General features: G+C 35.5%; 1 protein-coding gene across 40 annotated transcripts in view; it reads right to left on the bottom strand.

Annotated features, from left to right (window-relative positions):
- The window catches only part of PTPRD (protein tyrosine phosphatase receptor type D), a 2,308,100-nt gene that overhangs the window by 702,451 nt on the left and 1,580,413 nt on the right, over positions 1–25,236 (bottom strand). For all 40 annotated transcript variants that reach the window (XM_055092146.2, XM_055092147.2, XM_055092152.2 and 37 more), the window contains one exon: positions 9,669–9,707. The gene's annotated coding sequence lies outside the window, so the exon portion shown is untranslated. The remainder of the gene's footprint in view (positions 1–9,668; positions 9,708–25,236) is intronic.

Genomic DNA, 25,236 nt, shown 5'->3' with positions numbered 1-25,236 from the left:
AAATGAAGAACTACAGTAGTGTTTGGCATAACAGCTTCAGATGAAATCTATTTGAAAGACAAAACAAACAATAACAACAAAACCCATATAATCAGGCTAATGTATGTATAAAAATAGTAGAACTTGCTCTAAAAGTACAAATCATTCTCTCATTCACCTAAAATTTTATTTAGGATTTTTTTCCAATATCTATCTCAATATTTTGTTTGATATTTACAATGCACTTTATATACATAGCATCAAAATCTTACCAAAAATTACCAGGAATATGATATGCTTAAGGAGAGAGAAATTGAGAATTAATAAAAGTTGACTAGTTCTAAGTCATAGAAAGGCTAGACTTAACCCCAACAGAATTGAAATATTGGGTTGCAGAGCTTTCACAATCCTAAAGGTAGTGTCTAAAGGCTCCACAAATTTCAGCAGTTCTTTTTATTTTATTTTATTTTAAGTTCCAGGGTACATGTGAAGGATGTGCAGGTTTGTTACATAGGTAAATGTGTGCCATAAGGGTTTTCAGCAGTTATTTTAACTTAAAACTGGAAAGGAGGAAAACCATATGAAGATAAGAAGCAAGTTGGTATGGAGAAAAAAAATTAGAACTGTAAAAATTTTTATGAGTGCTTAGAAATAAGAAACAAGTAGAATGATGATTTGTGTTAGAGTTAATATAATTTAGATGTAGATGACATTGGTGTATCTGTGGATAAAACTGGAGGATTTCATTCTGTGATGTATGTGCCAATTTGGAAATATTCTAGCTCACATCTAGGCATAAAGCATTTTTTGGATGCTTTGGCCACATAACGAGTATAAGGACAGATTGCAAAAATACTAGATAATAAGCTATAATTTATACTAATCTTCATAAATTCTCTACAAATTTTCACTAGCCTGCTTTCAAGGAGTTATGAGAATTTTAGGTTGACTTGGTGCCTCTATGGAGGGATCCTGAGTAATTTTTTGCTCCGTACAGTTCTCTTGGGCCTTCCCTTTAAAGAGACTTGGAGTTACAGAAATGTCCTAAACATGACCAGCCTGACAAAGATGGAAATTTTTAGGAATTGCCTTAGGGGAAACTACAATTGTGAATGGTTAGAAAATCATTCAAGATTTCAGCAATTCCTCCTACAAGTCCCAGATTTCTGAAAAGAGGCCAAAATCTGAACAAATTCAGTAGATGGTTGATGCAGTTTCTAAAACAATGTTAGAAAGTAACAGATTCAACATATCTTTGACCAATATTTTCCAAGCCTAAAAGAAAGTAAGACACAATGGATAGAAATCAGACTATGAACAAAAGTTAGAATTTTAATACAAATGGGACAACATTATCCATAAGACTTTTTGAGTTACTGATGCACATTGACATGCCATAGGATATTCCATTCTCACCTTTCATCCCCCTGCTCTGTGCCTGGTGAGTTCAACATTTATTGACTGCATCAGCTAGGCTCTCTTGCTTTGTGACTTCTTGTTAGTTCAGGTAATGGGAAATACCAGCAGAATATTAGAAGATAAAAGGAAAGAGGAGCTCTGTTATTTATTTCCCTGGCTCTCTATCTGCCAGTGCACATGTTTTCACATGTTGCTTTTCTGCACTTGAGGTTATGTTCTTACTGAGTGGCCCTCTTCAACAGTGCAGATCTTTCTGGGTTCTGATAACCTTATCAAGCCAAAGTGTGGAAGTTGCTTCCAATTAACCCAGGATGATCCTTGATCCTTTCATCTTGTCCATCCCTCTGTAAATAGTCAATTTATTAAGCTCTCCTCTATTAAGAACACTCTTTTTGAGTGTGCCATCAGTTGCTGACAAGATCTTGGGTGATAAACATGCACTGGATTGTCATGTGATCATTTTTACATGTGAGATGGGCTAGTGATTGGCAGACAAATATTATCCGCTTATTGCACAACAGCCATCAAGGGCGTCCTCACGAAAGTATGAATAAATACCATTATTTTTAAATTTTAATGATTAATATTGATCATTTTGGTACAGAAAACATTTCCTTTGGCCTAGGGTTCATATGTAGCATGCTCATAATTTAGATTGCCCTAGTTAAAATTGCTATGATATGTGTATCCTGGTTACCTTAGAGACTGTGTCTCCTAAGTAGTGAGTGGCAATTCTAGTCTGTAGGGGTGCTCAGAAATAGTATCTGTTTTTGAACTCCAGGAAGATACAAAACTGGGGGGAGTCTTTTCAGGAATCATCAATCGTAGCTTCTCCTCGTTTACATGGTCTCATGTATCCCAACACACTCTTTTTTGGGGGAAATAGCTTATAATTCATCTATTATTCTCACATCCTGGAAGACTAGTAAGCCTGGAGCTTTTCATTTAAACATCATAGAATTAAGTGGTTATTTGAGAAAACAGACCTATGGATAAATATATGGTAAAATACATATTAACTGCAGCATATAATTACATAGGATATAATCACCTCTGTGGTTGTTATAGGCCAAACAATAGTAGAGAAGTGAGGTGTACATTAAGAAAAAACTGTGTTATTCAAAGGCCTAAGACTCAGAATGCAGTAGCAAAGAAAGAGGGTCACATGCTATTCCCTGCCAGAGTAGCTAAGAATACATCCCTATTCCCTGAAGATTCTGCCTCTTACAATAGGAAATGCCCATTGTACTTCAGTGGTACTTTAGTAAACTAGTATAATGATAACTCTACACCCTACAGCTCTTTCAACAAATATTTTTCATTTTCCTTAGTGAGAACAAACTAAGATGTTCTTTCTCTGATGTGATTTTCAATTCTAGTTCAAAGTTAGGATTTCAGGGAAGGCCCTTGCACTGGTTCTTTTGAAGGTATCTGTCGTGGCAAAGAGACTCTAAGGTCTTTCCTTTGGTCTCTTTCTCCTGGTGTCCAGATTGTATAATCCTGTCCCAATGAGTGTGGGCAGGACCTGTGACATATTTCTAACCAATAGAACTTGGTAAAGATGATAGGATTTTACTCTCTTGATTATGAATCATTATATAAGCCTCCACCTTGCTATCAGTCTGGTAATAGGAAGTGTCCCTTTCCCTTTCTGACTTTAAAGAAGCAAGGTACCATGTTGTGAGAGGGCCTATGGAAAAAGCTATAGTCAGGGAACTTCAGGCAGCTCCTGGAGCTGAGAGTAGCCTCTAGCCAACAGCCAAAGCCAAAGCCCTCAGTCTTAGAGCCACAGGAAATGAATTCTGCCAACAACTTGAGTAAACTTGGAAGAGAATCCACCACCAGTTAAGCCTCCAGATGAGAACCAAGCCCTGGCTGACACACTGCATTCTTGCAGAGGACCCAACTAAGACATTTCCTACCTTAAAGTGAGAGATAATAAATATATTTTGTGTTAATCTGCTGAGTTTCTTACAATCATAGAACACTAACAAACCTGCCCAATACGTACTTGGTTAATAAACATTGACTGAGTGAGGACCATAAGCCAAGCATTATTCACCGTATTTAAGATGACAGTAGAAGCAAGAAATCCATGCATGAAAGGGAGTTATGTAGGCAAATTCCATAGGCGGTATAAGTGTCTAAAAATATCAAATGGGTAAGATGCTTTCCTTTCACATGCAGACAGGGAAAACTATTTGCAATGTCTAATGACTGTTCTACTTTAAGTGGATGTAAGAACAAAACAGACTTTGAAGGAGATTTACAGAATAGTATTGAAACTTTTTTTATCAAGTTCTATCAATTAAAGTTTGATGCCATATGTATGTATTTTTGCCATTCTGCCATCCAGGATAAGAAATTGCTATTTTCTGCCATATGAGGGTGTATACTCTTGCCACTATATCCTGTAACATCAGGCAGAGATAAAACTTCACAAAACTCAGCAATGCTAAAAGAAAATCTGTGACTTGCCTTTGTATTCACTATCTACTGGCCTACATCTCTAGAAATCTATATCCAATTTATACCAGACAGTTGGTCACAGTCTTAGGTGAAGTTTTCAGCAAAATTTTGAGTGTCTAAATTTTTTGAATGAAAAAAATAAACACAACAGATGACACTAACAGGGGCAGAAAGAAAAGACGTTAAAGGGGGGGATGCAAATAGCACAGATAATCTTGTTTGTTGGCTTGTTTGTTTTTTAAGCAGCAATGCTATTTGAAAATTCTTGCTAGCTCTTATTTTTTTTTGTTTTTTTTTTCAATATCTGAGGCATTGGGGGTTTACATCAAAGTAACAAAAGAATGACTGAACTCCGATGAAGCGTTTCTGAAGCAATAATTAATATATGAGGCCACCGACACTAGAATTAATCTTGAAAACCACTCTCAAGGTGATGGGCAAAATAAATGCCCCATGGGAGTGCCCCAGAATGCTGCACTGACATTGTTGGGTCCTATCATTGATCATTGATGGTAGCAAAGAAGCGATCAGTCACAAGGCAGAACTAATAATAGACTTCAAATATGGAAGGAACCTTACTTCTATGTTTGGTAACCGTCCATGTTTAACAAATAGTGTTTTTTTGTGTGTTTGTTTGTTTTCTTTTGCTTTGCTTTTCCCTGCTCCAAAGGACAAAAGCAACAAGTCTCTTTCTCTTTCTTTCCGTGGGATAAAAGACCTTGCTATATTCTCTGTATATATGCATTGCAGGCAGCATTGGAGGGCAGTTAATTAACTACAATGACCAAGTGTATGGGCATTTCATTGCATACAGAAGCAACTCTGCCCTGATTCAAGCAGCCACGTCGACTCAAAACTCAGGAAATGCTTATGTATAACAGGTATGGGGATGTACCCACTGTTTTTTCCAGTGGTGGTGAAGGTGCCATTGTCAACATTGGTTTAATCCTTGGAGTCCCACTAATTAAACCATTTCTTTCTTTCACAAAAGGGCCTCTACTGGCCTGAAAGTATCAACGTGCAAGCTGAGGTTCCCAGATAAAATGGATCTTTTGTTGGGTGCATCTTGCAGTTTAACCAATCTCACTATGAGACTGGACCCTGAGTGCTCCCTCACTCTTGAACTCTTGGCTGCTGCATTTTTGTCTACTTGATATCTTCTGATGTTCATAATAAGTACTTGTTGTAGATAACAGCATTTTTCTATAATAAGTAAATCATAAGCTCTATGTAATACTCAGAGAGGAATAGCACCTGTTTTTGGAATTAAAGAGCAAAATGAATAACTGTTTGGTCCATGCTATTACCTCGTTGTTTTTTTTTTTTTTTTCCTGGAAGCATTTATTTGAGTTTCATGAGCAAAGCTGATATCTTTGAATAAAACTTCTCCACGATCTTTCATTCTCACAATCTGAACAGGAATGTGCTTATGTTGTGTAAATTAGATTCCTTTTATTGTGTAAGACTCCAAAGATTGGTCAATAATATTTTTGCTTTTAGTCATGCCCTTAAAAATGTCACCTAATAGTATACCTTTTTACTTTGAACTTTTCTACATACTAAATTCAGTTTTATAAAATTGTTAATGTGAACGATACATATGTGATTACCTAGAGTGAATAAGATCACAATCAATCCAGAAGAAAGCATTGTGTTTGTCTAGAGATTCCTTGCCAGGAATAATCCGAAGAGGAAATATGTGTGTTTATTTATAATAATAACAATACAGCTGTCCAGCAATCAAGTTAACTTGACTGTCATCTTTATCAAGCAGTATATTTACATGGGAGACAATCCGAGGAAGGAGAAATCTATATTGTGTATGAACATGATGAAATGTATTTCTAAACACATTGAGCGTCTAATTTCTGAAGTAAGATGACTACTTAAAACACGATGTTTAGAAAGGGGTAGATTATACATTGACACACTTAAGACTCAATCATTTCAACCTTTCTCCAAAATCACTTTTTCAACATTATTTATTCTAAATATAGAATACAATATTTATTTCATTGAAAAGGGATAAAAGACCTTGCTATATTCTGTGTATACATGTATTTATAAGTGTGTCTGTAGGTATGTCTGTGTACATGTGAGTATATGTGTGTATAAATAAGTAGAGTAAGAATTACTTATGGATTTAAAAAATATTTTAACTATTTAAAATCAATTTGTGTAAAAAAAGAATAAGCCAGGTTTATTTTAACTAAATTAACTAGATAGCTTTTAAAAAAATTAAACAATCAATCAATCAATCATGAATGTGTCAGAGGCATTTAAAGCAGAGCAACTCCATCTTGAATGGGGGCTGGTAAAACAATGTTGAGACCTACTGGGCTGTATTCTCAGAGGGTTAAGGCATTCTAAGTCACAGGATGAGATAGGAGGTCAACACAAGATACAGATCATAAAGACGTTGCTGATAAAATAGGTTGCAGTAAAGGAGCTGGCCAAAACCCACCAAAACCAAGATGGCCACAAGAGTGACCTCTGGTCATCCTCACTGCTACACTCCCACCAGCGCCATGACAGTTTACAAATGCCATGGGAATGTCAGGAAGTTACCCTACATTGTCTGAAAAGGGGAGGCATGAATAATCCACTCCTTGTTTAGCATATCATCAAGAAATAACCATAAAAATGGGCAACCAGCTGCCTTCGGGGCTGCTCTGTCTATGGAGTAGCCATTCTTTTATTTCTTCACTTTCCTAATAAACTTGTTTTCACTTTACTCTATGGACTTGCCCTGAATTCTTTCTTGCACGAGATGCAACAACCCTCTCTTGGGTGGGGTCTGGATTGGGACCCCTTTGCTGTAACAAAATAATTTATTTTCATTTCTTTCTAATAACTTACTTTTTCTTAAAGAAGATGAAGAGAATGGAGCCTCAAAAGGACTGTTCAATGTACATTTGGATATAATAATTACCATCTTCCCTGACTTCAGCAAGTATACGTAGATCAACCACCAATTTTTGACCATAAACAGAAAATCAGGGGCACAAACTTTGTTGTTGTTATGGAGGTGAGGAATGCCAATAAGTAGAAAGAAAGTAGAGTTGGGTCTTCTCTCTGCTAAATGATCATAGGAATGCAGAAGAATTGGGCCTTAAAGCACAGGCAGCAGGACCTGAGGAATTTGCTGTTAACTGCCAAAGGAGGAAAGAGTTGTAGGATTAAAAAAAAATGCTCACTAATGCTTTCCCACAGAGCTTGTCCAAGGCACAATTCTGAGACTGCCTTACTGCAGCCCCTTTCAGCAGGTGTCACCCTCTTTGGGAAGCGAAATTGCTTTTCCTCTCCCTTAAACATTTGTCTTTTATATTAGATGTTTTCTCCACACCAGTGTGGATAAAATTACTGTGATAATTTTCCCCCAAATAGTTGCACTAAAAATACTACATTTCACTGAGGAAGGCAGTAAAATACAATTGCAATATACATGGGCTGTGGAACAAGTTCTGGGTTCCAATTCCAATTCTTTCTCTTTTCTCTTTGTGTTACCTCAGCTATATTACTAAGCCTTTATGAGAATCATCCAAAAATGGGGACAAACAGATATTCCTTAGATGACTGATTTGAGATTTACATGAGAGAATATATGTAAAACGAACCAGCCTAGTACTGGTTAAAATCGGGGAGATGGTCCTAGTTTTATTCCATTAGAGGAATATAAGGCACCCACAGCAGGATATTCTTATGAGACTACACTCCAGATCCAGAGCAATGAGGCTGATGACTAAAGCTTCTTAAATGGTTGTTTGACCTACCCCCTAAATGACTTAAAAAATGATAATGTTGAATCACAAGTACAAACAACTGTAGCAGTCTTTGCAAAGTCATTTGGGGGGCTTCACTTGCAGGGACCTAGAAACCAAGACTCCCCAGTTATGTCATCCAGCAATGTTGACCAAGTTCAAAGTACTTTCAGATTGACAACTTGGTCAAATACCATAGCAATCCTGTCACTAGGCAGTATTCTCATTTTAAACATGAAAACATTGAGAAGCAGGAAGATAAAGTGGCTCTTAATGGTGGTGCTGGGATTTTACTCAGTATTTTGGATTTAGAGTCAATGGGCGTTTTCTCTTTTGCCCCCACAGAGCTCTACTCTATGGTTATAAAAAACAATGTATGGTGGCCTAGTAGTGATGTGTATTATAGATAATGAATCACAAATAACCAAATAATTTTCTCCAAGACACTGCAACTATTAGTAAGATTATCATCACAACAAAGACCCTTTGTTGTGATGATAAATGATTGATACATAATAGCCACCCAAACCCATTAACAACAGCAACAACCATAAACGAAGAACCATACTTTTCCAAGTGCTGCTAAAAAGGAATTTTTACTTATTTTATCTTTATGCCAACGAAAAGAAAGGTCATCTTGCTGAATTTTTATGATTCATTCTTTGGATAGAAAAACTCAATTCTACAGGTTCCTTGGTAAATCTGTGTATTACAGTTGAGATCAGCACCACTGTTAACCTTTCCTTTGCCAGCAAATAGCAATTACAGGATAACTACAGGGTAATTCTAGGGCTTTGTGTCTTTGAACGCCGGAGTAATTTGAACCATTCTAACTGTAAATTTGAATTGTTTAACATATGCTTTCCGCAGAGTATAAATACATTTTAATGATTTATTTCACCTCCTTAAATGCACAATTTTCAGTTTTTTAGAATCAAGTGATTTCATAAATATAGAAAGTTTAGAACACTAGTAAGGAAACTTGAAATAAATCAAGAAACATTTTCTTCATTTAAACATGGCTTAAATTGAGCATAAAACAAGATTCTCAGAAACATCGAATAATTGCATGATGACTAGAATTTTTTTCTTTTTCAATGAAATAGATAAAAATATTCAAGGCTTCTATTTATAAACCATTCAAGTTGTAGTTTAAATTACGTAAATTGTCAAATAAGTGAAAAAGCAAAAATTTAAAATGGAACTTTCTTCTACTTTTACCACTCTTTTCTTTCCCTTTCTCTTAGGCACTATTTATTGCATATCGTGTCTCTATATTTAGTTTCCAGTCTCTACTTACTACTTTGTATTTGTTCCACCTCTCTTTTCTTTCTTCCAAATATTTACAATGAAGTGCAAGTATATGTAATCTATTTGTTTATTTTTATTTTTTGAAGATCTGTCTTCTTTCTTCTTTATTATTTTCAGTTCTTCCCTTACTCATTTGCTTTCCTTTTGACTGCACTTCACACTTTCTCTTTCCCAATCCATTAACTGAAGATTCCCTCATAACCATCCCAACACATCTCATTCCACTATTGGGTGGTTGTTGTATTGTTCATACTCTCTGGTGTTAACAGAATCATGGTTCCACACGAGGTGGAGTTTGGGGAAATGAATCAACTACTCACTGCTCACTGACCTACTCCATTGATAGGCTAGAGGTCACACTAAGACAATTTTTAAATAAAACGGTATATCTTATAAAAATCATCGTGTAAAAATTCAGTCTATAGATGTGTATTTGCTCTTCCACATAAAAACATACCCATTATTTAGGACTTGAAATTTCACTCCATCTATATACATAAAGACATAATATTTTTGTGTCTGCCTACTACATACAGAAAATTTATGTATATTTTTTAAGACTCCAAATAATTTGAAAGTGTTGAACGTTCACTTTTATTCCTTATACTCCATAATAAAATTTCTAACAATTTTAAGCTACAACCCACAGTAGTAAAGAAACACTATGAAGCAATAAAATAAATAAAATTTGAAAGCCAGGCACCCAACCCAGTATGCTTTAAATCTTACTTGTTCTTTAGATCCCACGGGTGTTCACCAGACGTCTCCCTAAACAAAGAAGAAATGTGACAACAATTAAAATGTGAAAACGATGCTATTAAAATACTGCTCATTTAGGTGATGCATGTTTATATTACTTAGCTAGCGGAAATGTCAAATTCCAACAAGAAGTGAAATTGTTTGTATTTTGGCATTTCCTTTCACACTTACTGTTGTAAAAAAGCAACTTAAAATGTTCCTTTTAAAGCAACAAGAAGCAAAACATGTTATGATTGTTCTGGAAAAAGAAATGATAGTTTTAAAATATTTAATGTATTCCCTAATCAAAATTATATGTAGTAGAAAAGAAATAACATACAGAACCATCAAGTATCATTCAATAAAAACAAACTTGTGCTAGAAAAACCTATGAAGAATTCTTACAAAAGGGAGTATTTCTTGTGTTGAAAACCTTTGTTAAGATTTTAATTCCTTGGTAAACATACAGAAAGCCCATTGAGTTTCTTTGAACAGCATCACAGGATTTTTATTATAGAAAGACAGAATCTACCAGACTATGATAATAATGTTATCAAGAAAGAAAGAAAGAAAGAAAGAATCTGAATTTTAAAATTAGGCTGAGGGCTTATTAAACTTTTAATTATATACCTCGAAGTTTGGCTGGGTGCAGTGGCTCATGCCTGTTATCCCAGGACTTGGGGAGGCCAAGGCGGGCAGATCACTTAAGGTCAGGAATTCAACACCAGCCTGGCCAACATGGTGAAACCCCATCTCTACTCAAAATACAAATAATTAGCCAGGCGTGGTTGTGTGCATCTGTAATCCCAGCTACTCAGGAGGCTGAGGCAGGAGAATCACTTGAACCCAGGAGGCGGAGGTTGTGGTGAGCCAATGCTGTGCCACTGCACTCCATCCCAGGTGACAGAGTGACACTCCGTTTCAAAACAACAACAACAACATGGAAGTTTATTATTAATATAATTTTTTATCAACGTTGAGAAAGATACAAGTCCATGAAAGTGTTGTAGTGTTTCAGGAGTTTTATAATTTATAAGTAACTCTAAAAACTGGGCACCGATGTTGGCATTTTCTCAGTGATTTTCATTAAACTTGTTCACTTCTTTTTCTTTTTGGAAGAGTGGAAATGAAGAAATTAACCTGGACTCTATGTGAATAGCTGAGGCAAGTGGAGACATTAATTCATTTGTGTAAATTCCTAGAAAATAACAACTGATCTTGAGTTACATAAAGCTGATCAGTGGTGCTCTGCAGACATGCGAGGAGAAGAGAAGAGGGAGGTATTAAAAGGGCCATAAATAAACTTCTGGAGCTGATGCATATTATTGTTATCTTGATTGTGCTCAAGACTTTAAAGGCATATACATGTGTCTAAACTCATCAAATGGTATGCTTTAATGCATGCAGTATATTATATGATAATTATACCTTAATAAAGCTCTAAAAAAGTGGAAGGATGTGAAATATATATTTAAGGTAGAGCATGAAATGCATGGATAAACCATTCAATAAATTAATGAGAGTTGGTACTCTTGCGATTTTTGTTTTAAAAGATTATCTCTTTGCTGTGTGATGACTAGATGGAGGAGACAGTGATTGGAAGTGGAGGTGAAATTTTGTAAGAAGGCTTGGACCACCATAATGACAGTTGACATAAAAGATGCTGGATTGATTCATGATATAGTTAGAAGGTACAAAGAAAAGGCTGGTTGAGGCACTGAATGTGAAGGTAAGACAAAATAAGGAACCAAGAATGATGGCCAGGTTTGTGGCTTGAACAACTGAGTGCACGTGCTGCCATTTTCTGAGGTGGTAAAGACTGAGAATATAATAAGATTTAAGTGGAATACAAGAATTCCATTTTGTACATATTATATTTGAAATGCCTGTGAGACAATCAAATGGAAATATTAAGTTGGGTAAGTGTTTCTAGAAGCCAGAGGATAAGTCTGAGTTACACAACTGATTTTGAGAATTGCCAGCATATATCTAAGAGAGTGAGTGGCTGTCATGAAGTGGAAGCAAAGGTCATTGAATGAGAATAGATAAAAGCACCCAGAGTCAAGGTGCTAGATGACGTATCTACTCGGATGCGTATATCCTCTAAATAACCAGAATGAGAGTGAAAAGCGGTTCTAGGGGCCAGAAGCTAATTTTAATTATTTCTTATGTTTTTTTAGAGACTACTTTCTAATCCTTATGTTTGAAAGTTCACAGTGTAGGCAGGACACAAAAACATAATATTTTAGCAATTAACCTAATGTGCTGCCAATTTAACCTTTAAATTATCCTCAAAGGTCTCTAAATGTCTAATTATTTAAGAGGTATTTTAAATCACTTCATCTAAAGTACATCTCTTAAATAAACATATCTTTTGTTACATAAACACCTTAAAAATCAAATTAGAAATGAAGTACAGTTATGTGCTGCATAACATATCAGTCAGCAATGGACTGCATATATGACAGTGGTTTCGTAAGCTTATAACAGAGCTGAAAAGTTCGTATCATCTAGTGATGTGATAGCTGTTGTAATGTTATAGCACAGTGCATTACTCATAGCACATACAATTATGTATGGTACATCATATTTGATTGGTACAAAAGTAATTGCAGTTTTTGCCATTAAAAGTAATGGCATTAATACTTGATAATAAATGATCAATGGTATTATTACTTGATAATCAATGACTATGTTACTGGTTTATGTATTTGCCATACTATGCTATACTTCATATCATTATTTTAGAGTGTACTCTTTCTACTTAAAAAAGTGTTAACTACAGAATGGTCTCAGGTGGTATTCCAAAATAAGGCATTGCTGTTGTAGGAGATGACAGCTTCATTTGTGTTATTGCCCCTGAAGATCTTCTAGTGGGACAAGATGTAGATGTGGAAGAGAGTGTTACTGATGACTCTTACCATGTGTAGGCCTAGACTAATGTGTGTGTTTGTGTCTTAATTTTTAGTAAAAAAAAGTTGTTTTTATTATTATTATTATTATACTTTAAGTTTTAGGGTACATGTGCACATTGTGCAGGTTAGTTACATATGTATACATGTGCCATGCTGGCGCGCTGCACCCACTAACTCGTCATCTAGCATTAGGTATATCTCCCAATGCTATCCCTCCCCCCTCCCCCCACCCCACCACAGTCCCCAGAGTGTGATATTCCCCTTCCTGTGTCCATGTGATCTCATTGTTCAATTCCCACCTATGAGTGAGAATATGCGGTGTTTGGTTTTTTGTTCTTGCGATAGTTACTTACCCCTTATACAAAAATCAATTCCAGATGGATTAAAGATTTAAACGTTAGACCTAAAACCATAAAAACCCTAGAAGAAAACCTAGGCATTACCATTCAGGACATAGGCATGGGCAAGGACTTCATGTCCAAAACACCAAAAGCAATGGCAACAAAAGCCAAAATTGACAAATGGGATCTAATTAAACTAAAGAGCTTCTGCACAGCAAAAGAAACTACCATCAGAGTGAACAGGCAACCTACAAAATGGGAGAACATTTTCGCAACCTACTCATCTGACAAAGGGCTAATATCCAGAATCTACAATGAACTCAAACAAATTTACAAGAAAAAAACAAACAACCCCATCAAAAAGTGGGCGAAGGACATGAAAAAAAGTTTTAAGTACACAAAAAATTTAAAAAGAAAAAATGTGTAGAATGAGAATACAAAGAAATAATTTTGTACAGCTGTACAATGTGTGCTTTAAGCTAAGCGTTATTACAAAACAGTCAAAAAGTTTAAAAAAGTTTCTAAAGTAAAAAATGTTAGCTTACAATGAGAACACGTGGACACAGGGAGGGGAACATCACACACTGGGACATGTAGCGGGGTGGAGGGCAAGGGCAGGGAGAACATTAGGACAAATAGCTAATGCATGCGGGGCTTAAAACCTAGATGACCGGTTCATAGGTGCAGCAGACCATCATGGCACATGTATACCTATGTAACAAACCTGCACATTCTGCACATGTATCCCAGAACGTAAAGTAAAATAAAAATAAAAATAAAAGATGTAAAAAAAAAGTTAGCTTACAGTAAGCTAAGGTTAACTGATTATTGAAGAAAGAAAATATTTTAAAATGCATTTACCGTAGCCTAAGTGTGCAGGGTTTATAAAGTCTATAGTAACGTGCAGTCTTGTCCTTGTCCTCCATATTACTCACTGCTCACTCGTTGATTCACCTAGAGCAACTTCCAGTCCTGAAAGCTCCATTCATTGTAAGTGTCCTATGCAGGTGTACTATTTTTTATCTTTTATATCATATTTTTATTGTACCTTTTCCTTGTTTAGTTATATTTAGATACACATACACTGGCCATTGTGTTAGAGTTGCTTACAGTATTCAGCACAGTAACATTCTGTACAGGTTTGTGGCCTAAGAACAATAGGCTATACCACATACCATAAGTTTGTAGTAGGTTGAGCCATCTAGGTTTCTGTAAGTATGTTCTGTGATGTTTGCACCATGACAAAATCGCCCAAGGATGCATTTCTCAGAACGTATTCTTGTTAAGTGATGCATAACTGTATAGAGCTTTGCTAAGATTTTCAAAGAAGTCAACATAATTTGCAGAACTTGAACACTTTTTCTTTGCAACATGTGCATGGAATATGAAGAAGCTGTAATATGATTTGCTGAAAGTAGCTGCAAAATCTATATTGGAATATTCAAAAATAGTTGCTTTTACATATTCGTAGAGATCAACCACAGAAACAGAGCAAACAATATTGGAATTATAGTGTATTATTATAGAAGGAAAATAAAATGTAGAAATTTCATGGCTGGCATGACTGGTATTTTTCAAGGTAATGCTCAGCCTGAGAATAATCCATGGTAGATTTGGTTTTGTTGGTTTCCCTTGGCTTTGAACATTAGGGGATGTTTGGAAGTCAACATCCCAGATTTTTGTTTCTTCTTTTGTAAAATGGAACCTATACAAATAACTTCATGGGGTTTTGGTAGGAATAAGTGGGATAAAGTGCACACAAATGCTTTGTACAGTGTAAAGTACTATAGACTGCACAAATAACACCATCACAACAGTAAGTGAGACATCATAGCTAAATGTGGCACTTGATATTACTCAAAAGAAATATTCAGTGAACTGAATTTGTGTACTGCATTTAATTTCATTTAGAATTTTCCAAGTTGTTACTAAGGCCCAGAAATAAATGTCAACTCTTCATATATTGATTAAATAAATGTGCATTTCGTTTTTCTTTCTTTTTACTTTGCACACTTTGCTGAATATGAATTTTTTGCACACATGATAAACACAAAAGGCCTAGGACCTGCTCTTGGTGGATTACTTGGACCGAAACAGAATTCTGAAATATGATTTTTCCATTTCCATTCTTCTATTTACACTTAGTTGCTTTTATTTAATCTTAAATTTCAACTTTTATTTTAGATACAAGGGGTCCATGTGCAGGTTTGTTACAGGGGTATGTTGCATCCAGCTAGTGAGTATAGTACTCACTAGGCAGCTTTTCAGCTCACATCCCCCGCTCTCCCTCCGCCGTCTAATAATCCACAGTGTCTATTACTCCCATGTTCATGGCCATGTGTGCTCAATATTTAGCTCCACTTATAAGTGAGAAAATGAGGTATTTGGTTTCCTGTTCGTGAGTTAGTCTGCTTAGGATTACGGCCTTCATCTCCATCCATGTTGCTGCAAAGGACGTGATTATTTTACTTGCTTTTTTAATCTTACAATTTACTTTCTTTTCTTCTTTTCTCTATTTCCTGTGATATTGCACAGCTTTCTCATTACCTCATCTTCGGTTAAGATTAAGTCATTAATCATCATTTTATACCTTTTTCTAAAAATAATACAAATTTTTATGTTTGTAAAAATAATTTAATATAATCACCATTGAAATTTACAAAATACATTGAAGAAAAAAGACGAAAATGAAAGTCATTCAAAATCCTACCACTGAGAGACAGCTGCTCTTGACTTTTGGGTATACAGCTACCCAGTCTGTTTTCTATGCATTAATATATATTTTATAAATTCATTAATAGTGCTATGTTCTCTTTTTTACTTACTCTTCCATGAGTATTTTTAAATAATGTGAATGTTTTCCTACAGTTTGTTTAGGTAGTGCATAGTTATTTTAAATTTTAATTTTATGGATGAAACATAATTTGTTAGACCTGTCAAAAAGGCTATTGTTGGTTCTTTTTTTTTTTTTTTTTTTTTTTTCTGTATAAACAGCCTTGTGATAAACATCCTTCAGGCTATATATTTGCATGAATCATGATTAATTCCTTAGGATGAATTGCTGGATGCAGTCAAGCTTGCATATTAAATTACAAAAATTATAATATCTATTGCCAAATTATACTCCAAAAAGGTAATAACATTTATCACTCCTACAAGCAAGATAGGAGAGTTCCAACTTCTCCACACTGAAGCTAATAGTAGATATTATCATTTTAAAATTTTTGCCAATTTGATAAATAAAATTATATCTTTTATTATTTTAATATGTGTTTCTTTGGTTACCAGTTCTGTTGAAAAGTTTATTTTTTCATTTGTGTTTATTAGTTTCTGAAATGCTCCTTCATGTATTGTTGCCTACTTATCTATTAGAGCACATGTCTTCTATAATTACTTGTAATAACTTTTTATATATTAAGGATATTGATTATAAACATAAAGATTTGATTAAAAAGACCAATGATGACTTTAACATTTTCAGAATTAACATATGCCAAGATTCATCCTAAAACCCAAGGGAAAGTTTAACAGCTTTTTTACTTCAACTAGATGCAAAAGTGATTACAAATAGATGAATAAATTTAAGTAAAGTTTTATGCTTCATTTTTATTACCCCATTTTCATTCCAATTAGAATCAATGTTGCATTCAGTTTATTGTTGTTTAGTCCCTTGTAAATTTTTTGGATTGTTTACATAGATATATTTTTATTCACTAGTCCATCAGTTATGTTTTACTTTTTTCCCTTGAAAGTGTGCAAACATTTTTCACTGCTTTATTATTTTATGACTTTATTTTTCCTTTATTACCCTGAAAGAGCAAGATGGTGGGACTAAGTTTTTCTTGACATTTTTTCTAAAGAGGGAGGCTTTACTGGTATGGCTAAGATTAAGACAAGAGCCAGTCTGCAGTATTATCTTTGTGAAAGGCTTTCCTATGTTCTGATAAGCTGCCCAATGCTTTGTCTTAATGTTGATGTCATTGTATAGAATGTGACTTCTTTGAGCTCAGTAGCAAAATTGTGAATGTAATCTTAAGGGAATTCATGAGCAGATGTGTATTCCTGTGTATACTCCTCTAGACTTTGACTTAGACATTCGTATTCCCTGATAAAAGACTAGAAAACCCATGGAGCTTCAAAGATTGTAAACTAGCTAACATTCACTAGTGGTTAGCGAAGTATGCCACACCAACGATGAAGAGAACTGAAATAAAATATCTTACTTTACTATAATGCTTTATAATCTGTTCACCATCTCATGTAACACTCACAATAATTTGGGAGCGGGTAAGGAAGATATTGTAATGGAAAAAGCATGAGCTTTGAGGACATATTAATAGTCACATGATCTTGGGGAAGTCAATCTCTCAAAAAAGTCAGTCTCCTTTTCAGTAAAATAGATATAAAAAAGAAAATAATACTTATCTTTCATAACTGCTGTGATTAGAAAAAATGTAATGGATATTTACCACTTAATATTTACCTCATCATTTATTTATTCAACACACATATTTGAACATCTACCATGCGTTCTTTTCTAGACACTAGAAATTATAGTCTGCTCAGATAAACATTTTATGCTAATGGGTAACAGGTAATAAATGACAAAGAAAGAAAGAAAGAAAGAGAAACACAATTGGATGGATGGATAATTTCAATGAGAACTAAGTGCTATGAAAAAAATAAAACAGGGTATTGCGGTAGTGAATGGGCAGCACTGGGTAATGCTACAGAGGATAGTCAGGAAGGCCTTATAGATGGCTGATAATTTGAGCTGAGATCTTAACAAAAGAAAGAACAGCCATGCCACAAGGAAGGGGTAAAGACCTCTAGAAAAAGCAATAAATGTAAAGGCTCTGGCACAGGGACCAGCTTTAGTGCTTGAAGAACACAAATGTGTCCAGTGTGGCTGCAGCATGTTGAGCCATGAAAAGCCTGGTTTAAGACAGGTAAGAGAGGAGGTGTAGGCAAGATGTTAGATTATGTAAGGCTTTGTAAGTCATGGTAAGTTGACCATAGTAAGGTAACAGAGAGCTACCATGATAATAATGAGGAAGACAATAAAGATCAAGCTTATTATCCGTTAGACAGTTTAAGAAACTGGGTCTTTCTTTGTCTAAATGTGACACAGCAAGGTAGTCATGGAGTCTGGTTTCCTGTCCAGGGTTTGTTCAGTTTTATTTTCTGTATGTTTTGTTGCTGCCTATGATAGTAATGTTTTTTCATCTTTTAAGCCCGAAGTTCATTCCTGCTCTTGATTTTTTTGTTTCTATTTCTTTTTAAAGGTATTTGCCAGTTTTCTGCATCGACATTAATGCTGAAGAAGCATTTACAAGATTCAATAGCTTTATGTAGGGATTAGATCTCTGAAATTCAAACTGCTTTATTTTCATAAGAACTATGATTAACAAACACCTTTATAGCTTTCTCATTCTCTACCGACCGCATTCTCCAAACCTCTTTTCTCTAAGCTGGACTCTCCTACTCCGACATTTTAGCCTTATCAGCCAAAGAAAGCAAGTTTCAATTCACATTCCAGGAAGGAATCTCCCCAGCCAGAGCTTCATCTCTTAAACCTACTTTTGTCTGTTTGAGCCTTCTGCTTGAGTGCTGATTTCTTTCTCCCAGTTATGGCTTTTCTCCTTCACTGGATACTCCCCTCTCTATCCTTGGCTCTGGCACCTGCTATGTCTGGTGTTCCGCCCATTACTATTTCAGATTGTACTTCAGCTTTCTTGCATGACATCTGGCATACATTCTGAATTTTGTCCAGCTCATTTACTACCTTCCCTCTCTGCTTTTCCAGGTGGATTTTCCAAATGTAACGATAAACCAAGAAAGAATTTGTTCCCCCACAAGGCTCTCTGCCTGCATTTAAATTAGCAATAATCTTAATTTTAAAAAGAATAGATAGATACACAATGTATATATCTGCATGTTCAGCTTTTATCCATTTGACAATAGCTGTTACCATGGAAAATGCACATGTACACTATACAAACACTGTAATTTCGTTTGTAGTGATATGGAAGTTTCTAAAAATACTGATTGAGTTTAAGAATCTTTCTTTTTCTAAATTACTCTCATAAATATAAATTTTGGATTTTAGCATCAATATTATTAACAGGAAGAGTATAGTATAATATTAAGTGTTGATGTGGGGCTTTCAACCAAATTAATTTCCCTAATTCCAGTTATTGCACTGCATATTTGTATCATAAAAATCTTCAAGAGCTATCTATCAAGAGGTCTTAATAAAACCAGAGTACATTTGAAAAGTCCTATCACGTATCATTGAGGTGTTATGGGTTGTAATGGGGAACACTCAGGCTTAAAGGGAGAATAGGGTGTTTAGTGATGGTGAAGTTTGTTATCTCTAAGTACAGATTTCATTTATTTTACATTTTACATAAGATCTGCTTTGTCAAACTTACCCTAAATTTTTATGTTATTGAATCATGCCCTTCAAACTAACTGCCACTTGGTCTACTAACAGTTCTTGTCATATAAAGTGGTGGTAACATAAAAAAATCCCCTGTGATGAAAAACATATTAGCCACATTTAGTTTTTTTCCCCTCTACACCAGGACTCTTTTCTTTAATCTGTAATTCTTTGAGTGAAATCTCATCAAGGGCTCCTTGTGTAAGTAAACATATACCCCACCATTGCATTTACCATTCCCTGACAAAGCATTTGCCACAGCCTTTCAACACATCCACAGAGTAACTGCACAAAACCTCCCTATCACAAATTGATGTTGGTTATCACTTATCAAATCACTTTTTCCAACACGTTCTTTTATTAAAACTTCTAAATATGTTTCTGAGAATTCTTCCATACTGATAAGAAATTCAGACAATATTTGTTGAAGCTCACTAAATTATGTCTTCCGTAATACTATTATGCTCACCATATTCACTATATTTCAGCTATCAATATTCTCACCACTCCATATATAAATTGCAGAACTAAAATTATAGCAGGTCACTTGACTTTCTATTTAGTTTGTGTTACTTTTACGCTTCTGACATTTCATTTATCCTTCTAAAACAGGAATGTATTACATTTTGGAAAATAAATCTTTACTAAAACCCAGAAACGTAAACTAACAACTAAATTTGTGACAGTACAGTGAGGTATCATAGTAATTGATATATAAGACTTGATTAATAAAGTCTATTTATTTATTTATCCTATAGTAACTCCATTTTCTCATCACTCCATCAACAAATATTTGCTCTGTCTTCTCTATGAAAGACATTACGATAAGTGATATGAGGTACAGAGAGAAGAATTAGTCTTCAAGATATTGGCAATCCGGCTAGGGTGCAGTTCTCATGCATTAATTACAGAAAGTAGCACATGGGAAATGCCAGCTGAGTGGTACAGCTAATGCATCTCATGAGATGAAATCATAGTCTTGTGATGACTGGGGAAGTTTGCCCAGGCGAGTTAGAATTTAAGTGAGAGAGCCTTACATATTATTAGTATTTAATTACGTTCGAAGGAGAACAGATAAAAAAAAGTAGAAGCATAAGCAAGGAATGAAAATGGGGGGCACAGAGTATTTTGTAGAGCTGCATTGTCCAATATGGTAGCCACTAGTCACATATGGCTATAGGGCACTTCAACTGTGGCTAGTAAGAATTGAGATGTATAATTGTGAAGATTCAGTATGAAAAATAATATGAACTATCTCATTAATATTAGTCATTATTATCTATTAAAACGAGAATGTTTTAGCTATATTGGGTAAATATAACAATATTATTAACACTAATTTCACATATTTATTGTTACATTTTATAATATGACTACTAGAAAATTTAAATTATATACACGGTTCATATTTGTGACTTGCATTATATTTCTATTGGACAGTGTCAAGCTATTGAGTAACTGTTGGAAGGTTGAGATTATTAAATACGTATTTTTAAGAAAAGGAATCAGACTAAAAAGTGCTGATTGGTTAGGAGGGGCTAGAGATTAGAAATTTTAAAAATGATAACCTACTCAAGGCACCACACATGAGGTGACAAGGGCTAGATAAAGCAGGTGGCAATGGGAAAAATTGGGTAGCAATGTACACTTTTTTTTATGCCTAGCTACTTGCACTGAAAAAAAATTATTTTAGATTGTTCCTAGTGCCAGAGACATTACAAAAGAAGACTTTCAGAATAATTAACGCCAGCGACTAGGCATGGAGACAGGAAGAGGGAGGGTTCAAATATGCCTGAGACTGTAAACTGAGGAGGCAAGGAGAATGATGATGGAATTTGAGCAGAAACCTCTTTGGTGAGGAGAGAGTTGTAAGTCCTGGAATGTACGGTAGTGGTGGAGAGCTGAGGATGATTCATCTCTCAGTGGAATGAAGAGTGTAAGGAACAGGTAGGTGGCTGAGTCTGATATAATGGTGGGATATCCAGGAGAAAACGTACTTAAGACTTTGGTAAAATGGATGTGGAAATCAGGGGAATGGTTAAATTGATGAAAGACATTTGATGACCACCTTGGTAGAATTGAATGTGGAATTCAAGGGTGACAGTATGATTTCAGGTGGCGACTCAATGGCAATTCTTTGATGCAGAGCCAGGAACTGAACCATGGGAAATACTGACATTTGATGGTTGAAAATGGATGATCTACAAAGATAAATTGATCAGTCAAGAAAATGGGAAGAGAACAGTGTGGGATCATGGAGCCTAAGGAAGAAAAAATGCCAACGAGAAAGAACTAGCTAACAGGAAATGTATGAAAGGATGTAGATGACATTTTATTATTTAGCATCAATATACTACCTGTCAGGAATGCAACCCTCAACCATGAAATCTCAGAAACAGCAGATGTTCCATGATTTGTCTTAGTGCCTTTGGATCACATGGGCCACACTTGGGCTTTTTTTTTTTTTTTTTTTTTTTACAGCTATCTTTATTCTTTTCTCATTCACTAGTAAGTATACCTATCAAATAAACTTTCTTCTGAAGAAGCTCAGACTTACTGTTTACTGTAGCATTTAATACCTGCGTCCTCAATCAACACTTACCACAGACAGACTGATATTATCTTTTTTGTGTACATACCAAGTCTCCTAACTTGAAAGCTATGTTTTTGTACTCCATCTGGCTGCCTCTGTAGGATTGCCCTTACTGCTTAAAATATACCATGCATAAAGGAAACAGAGCCAATAGAGAAAGATTTAGGGCTAAGGTTAGCAGGAATAATTGATCTGGACTGTCAAGAGTCACGGTTCTCCCAAGAATCCATATGTCATCATTGGTTTTTTTATTTCTCCACCAGTTTTTATCCATTGTTTTTCTGTAGGACCTTTATTGTTGTTAGAGAGTGGAATCCACCTTTATTAATTCAACAAGGTGCTAAGATACTTAAAAGGTTATAAAAATGAATCCAATATGTATCCTGCATACTCTAGATTGCAATTTATATACATGTTTACATGTCTATTTTCCATACTTAAATCTAAGATCCTTGAGGACCTTAGATTCATTCATATGGTTCTTATTCATATGTAGTGGTGGAGTTCTGAGGATGATTCATCTCTCAGTGGAATGAAGAATGTGAGGAACACGTAGATGGCTGAGTCTGATATAATGGTGGGACATCAAGGAGTGAATGTACTTAAGACTTTGGTAAAATGGACGTGGAAATAGGGGGAATGGTTAAATTGATGAGAGAGACTTGATGACCATCTTGGTAGAATTGAATGTGGAACTCAAGGGTGACAGTAAGATTTCATGTGGTGACTTGTTGATGGATCTCTGATGCAGAGCCAGGAAATAAACCATATAAATACTTACTAGTATTTATATTACTAATGCCTGAAAGGTCCTTGGCACCTAGTAGACTGTCAAATCACATTTGTTTAATGAATATAGTCATGTGTCACTTAATGACAGCGATTTATTCTGAGAAACGCATTGTTAGGCAATTCTGTTGTTGTGTGAACATCATAGAGTGTGCTTATACAAACCTAGATAGCATAGCCCACTATACAACTCATCTATGCGGTATAGCCTATAGCTCCTAGGTCACAACGTGTACAGCATGTTACTGTATTGAATACTGTAGTCAATTGTAACAGAATATTTGTGTATCTAAACACATATAACCATAGAGAAGGGAATGTGTTGCACTATGACATAATGGTGACTATGACATCATTAGGAGATAGAAAATTTTCAGCTCTATTATAATCTTAAGGGACCACCATTAAATACGTGGTCCATCAGTGACTGGAATGTTGTATATATAAATTAATCAAAGTGTGAATTTCTTCTTGAAGGAGACTGTAGTGAAGACAAAATTCATGCACAAATAATCAGAGTACAAATAGGAAAGAGACACCTGACAAAAGTACTCAGATAAAAACATATTAGGAGTTAGGTGAAAGAACAAAAAATGCCTCATAGGATAAATGGGACAAGGCTTCCTGGAGGTGCTGGCATTTGAGCAAGGGCAGAAGGATGGCAGAATTGGATAGTCAAAAAATGGGGCATTTTACTAAATGGAAGACTACCTATTGGTCTTATCTACAGATTTTGATTCTTTTATATTTATTAAGGATAATCACATATTTTTCATGTCTGGTTAGGTTTTATTTGAACCCCTGTAATCTTTTTTTTCATTATAAAAAGCTTTTTTTCCATAAAAAATTTCTTAAAATATGTAGCCACACAGCCGAGTTTTATTTTAAGGACAACGGCATTTTTACCTCCTGTTTTGCGTGAGGGTCTGTGGGTTGTAGGAGATGAGAAAAGAGAGTTCCCAGCTGCTACAGCTCAACAAAGCCCCTAAAAATGATGACTGCATCCATTTCCACCCAACGCCACATTCTGAAAGTGATCTTTTTGAAACGAGGATTGCAAATAGCTGCAGCTTCTCAAAACTGCAATTGCTTTTCATGGTGTGGCATTGCTGTCTTCATGCTGACACAGCTCTCAGCACTGACACCAGCCTGCCTATGAGCCGTTAAAGATATTTCACTTCCAACAATAAATATAAAGAGTATTATACAAAAACAGAGAGGCCTTGTTTTTAATAAGCTGAAATGGATGAAATGGGCAGTCATGGAGCAAAAATAATTATGAGGGAAGGAAATGGAGACAAAAATTAATGCCTCTCCCTCCCCTGCCCCCAAGGACCGTGGGCAATGTTCTGTACCTGTGGGTCATGCTCTGAAAAGATGCATAAATAGGGGTGAGAAATTGGTGCTAGAAAAAAAATATGATTAAAAGGATGTGACATTTTCTGCATATTCAATGTGCTGTGTTGGGAAGAACTTGTATGGTTCAGACAAGGTTTGCATCCCGGCTCTGGCTGGGGTTTTATATTTTTCCTTGGCTAAATTGCTTAATCTTTCCAAGTTCAAGTTCCTGCAAATAGAGCTTATATTAATGACTTCTTAGGGTTGCAGTGAAGATACTGAGACAATATCTATAAACCTAGCTGGTTTGTACAAATATCTTGGCGTCTTCCCTTCCAGCCGGCCTTCCTGTCCCTTCCCCATGTGCACTAGGGAAACCTCTCTGTACGGGACTCTCAGACCAGCAGATACACTTCATATTACTGAAATGTGGGCTACATTATCTTTCACTGCAAAAATGGTATTAATCACCCACCATCTGTAGTGCTCATGCATGTACTTATCCTTTCCTAATGGAGATGCGTTTGTATGCTGGGATGGGCAGCTGTACTCTTTCCCTCTGTTCTCCCTTGACCTTCTTTTCTCATTTGGCTCACTGGGTATAGTCCATAGACATGACACATAATTTGGCAGTAATCATATCAGTGTTTTCCCACAGTGCATCCCTTTTCCAAGAATGTGTGACAGAGTTAGAAACACCAAACTTTGTTGCTGGAGAAGGCTTTGGAAAATATATGATCCAAAGTCTCATAAAGAGGAGGAAACACAGGCCTAAGAATTAGCTGACTTGCCCAAGACATGAGGAAAGTTAATGGCTGGGTTCAGACTAGAATCCCTATTTCCGCTGCTCCACTCAGAACTTTCCAATCATTCCCACATCTCAGAAAGGGGAATTTTTCCAGCTTTATCAGAAGAACATCCAACCGCAGTACATACAAATATTAAATGCAAGGCCAGCCACATGAGACTCTATAAAAGGATTCATCATTAGATGATTCTGATGGTGAATATCTTTTGGAAAATACTAGAGATAGATACTTCGAAAATTATTTTTCCCTTTTTTGATTGGCTGCAATTCTGAATGTGCCTGTGTTTAAACCAACCTCTCTACTGCTCTTCTCTCCCCTTCTCTTTCTCTGTC

This window comes from Pan paniscus, chromosome 11 (assembly GCF_029289425.2).
Source record: "Pan paniscus chromosome 11, NHGRI_mPanPan1-v2.0_pri, whole genome shotgun sequence".
Classification (NCBI taxonomy): Eukaryota; Metazoa; Chordata; class Mammalia; order Primates; family Hominidae; genus Pan; species Pan paniscus.
The sequence above is the reverse complement of the archived record's forward strand: the minus strand, read 5'-3'. Positions and strand labels throughout refer to the sequence as shown.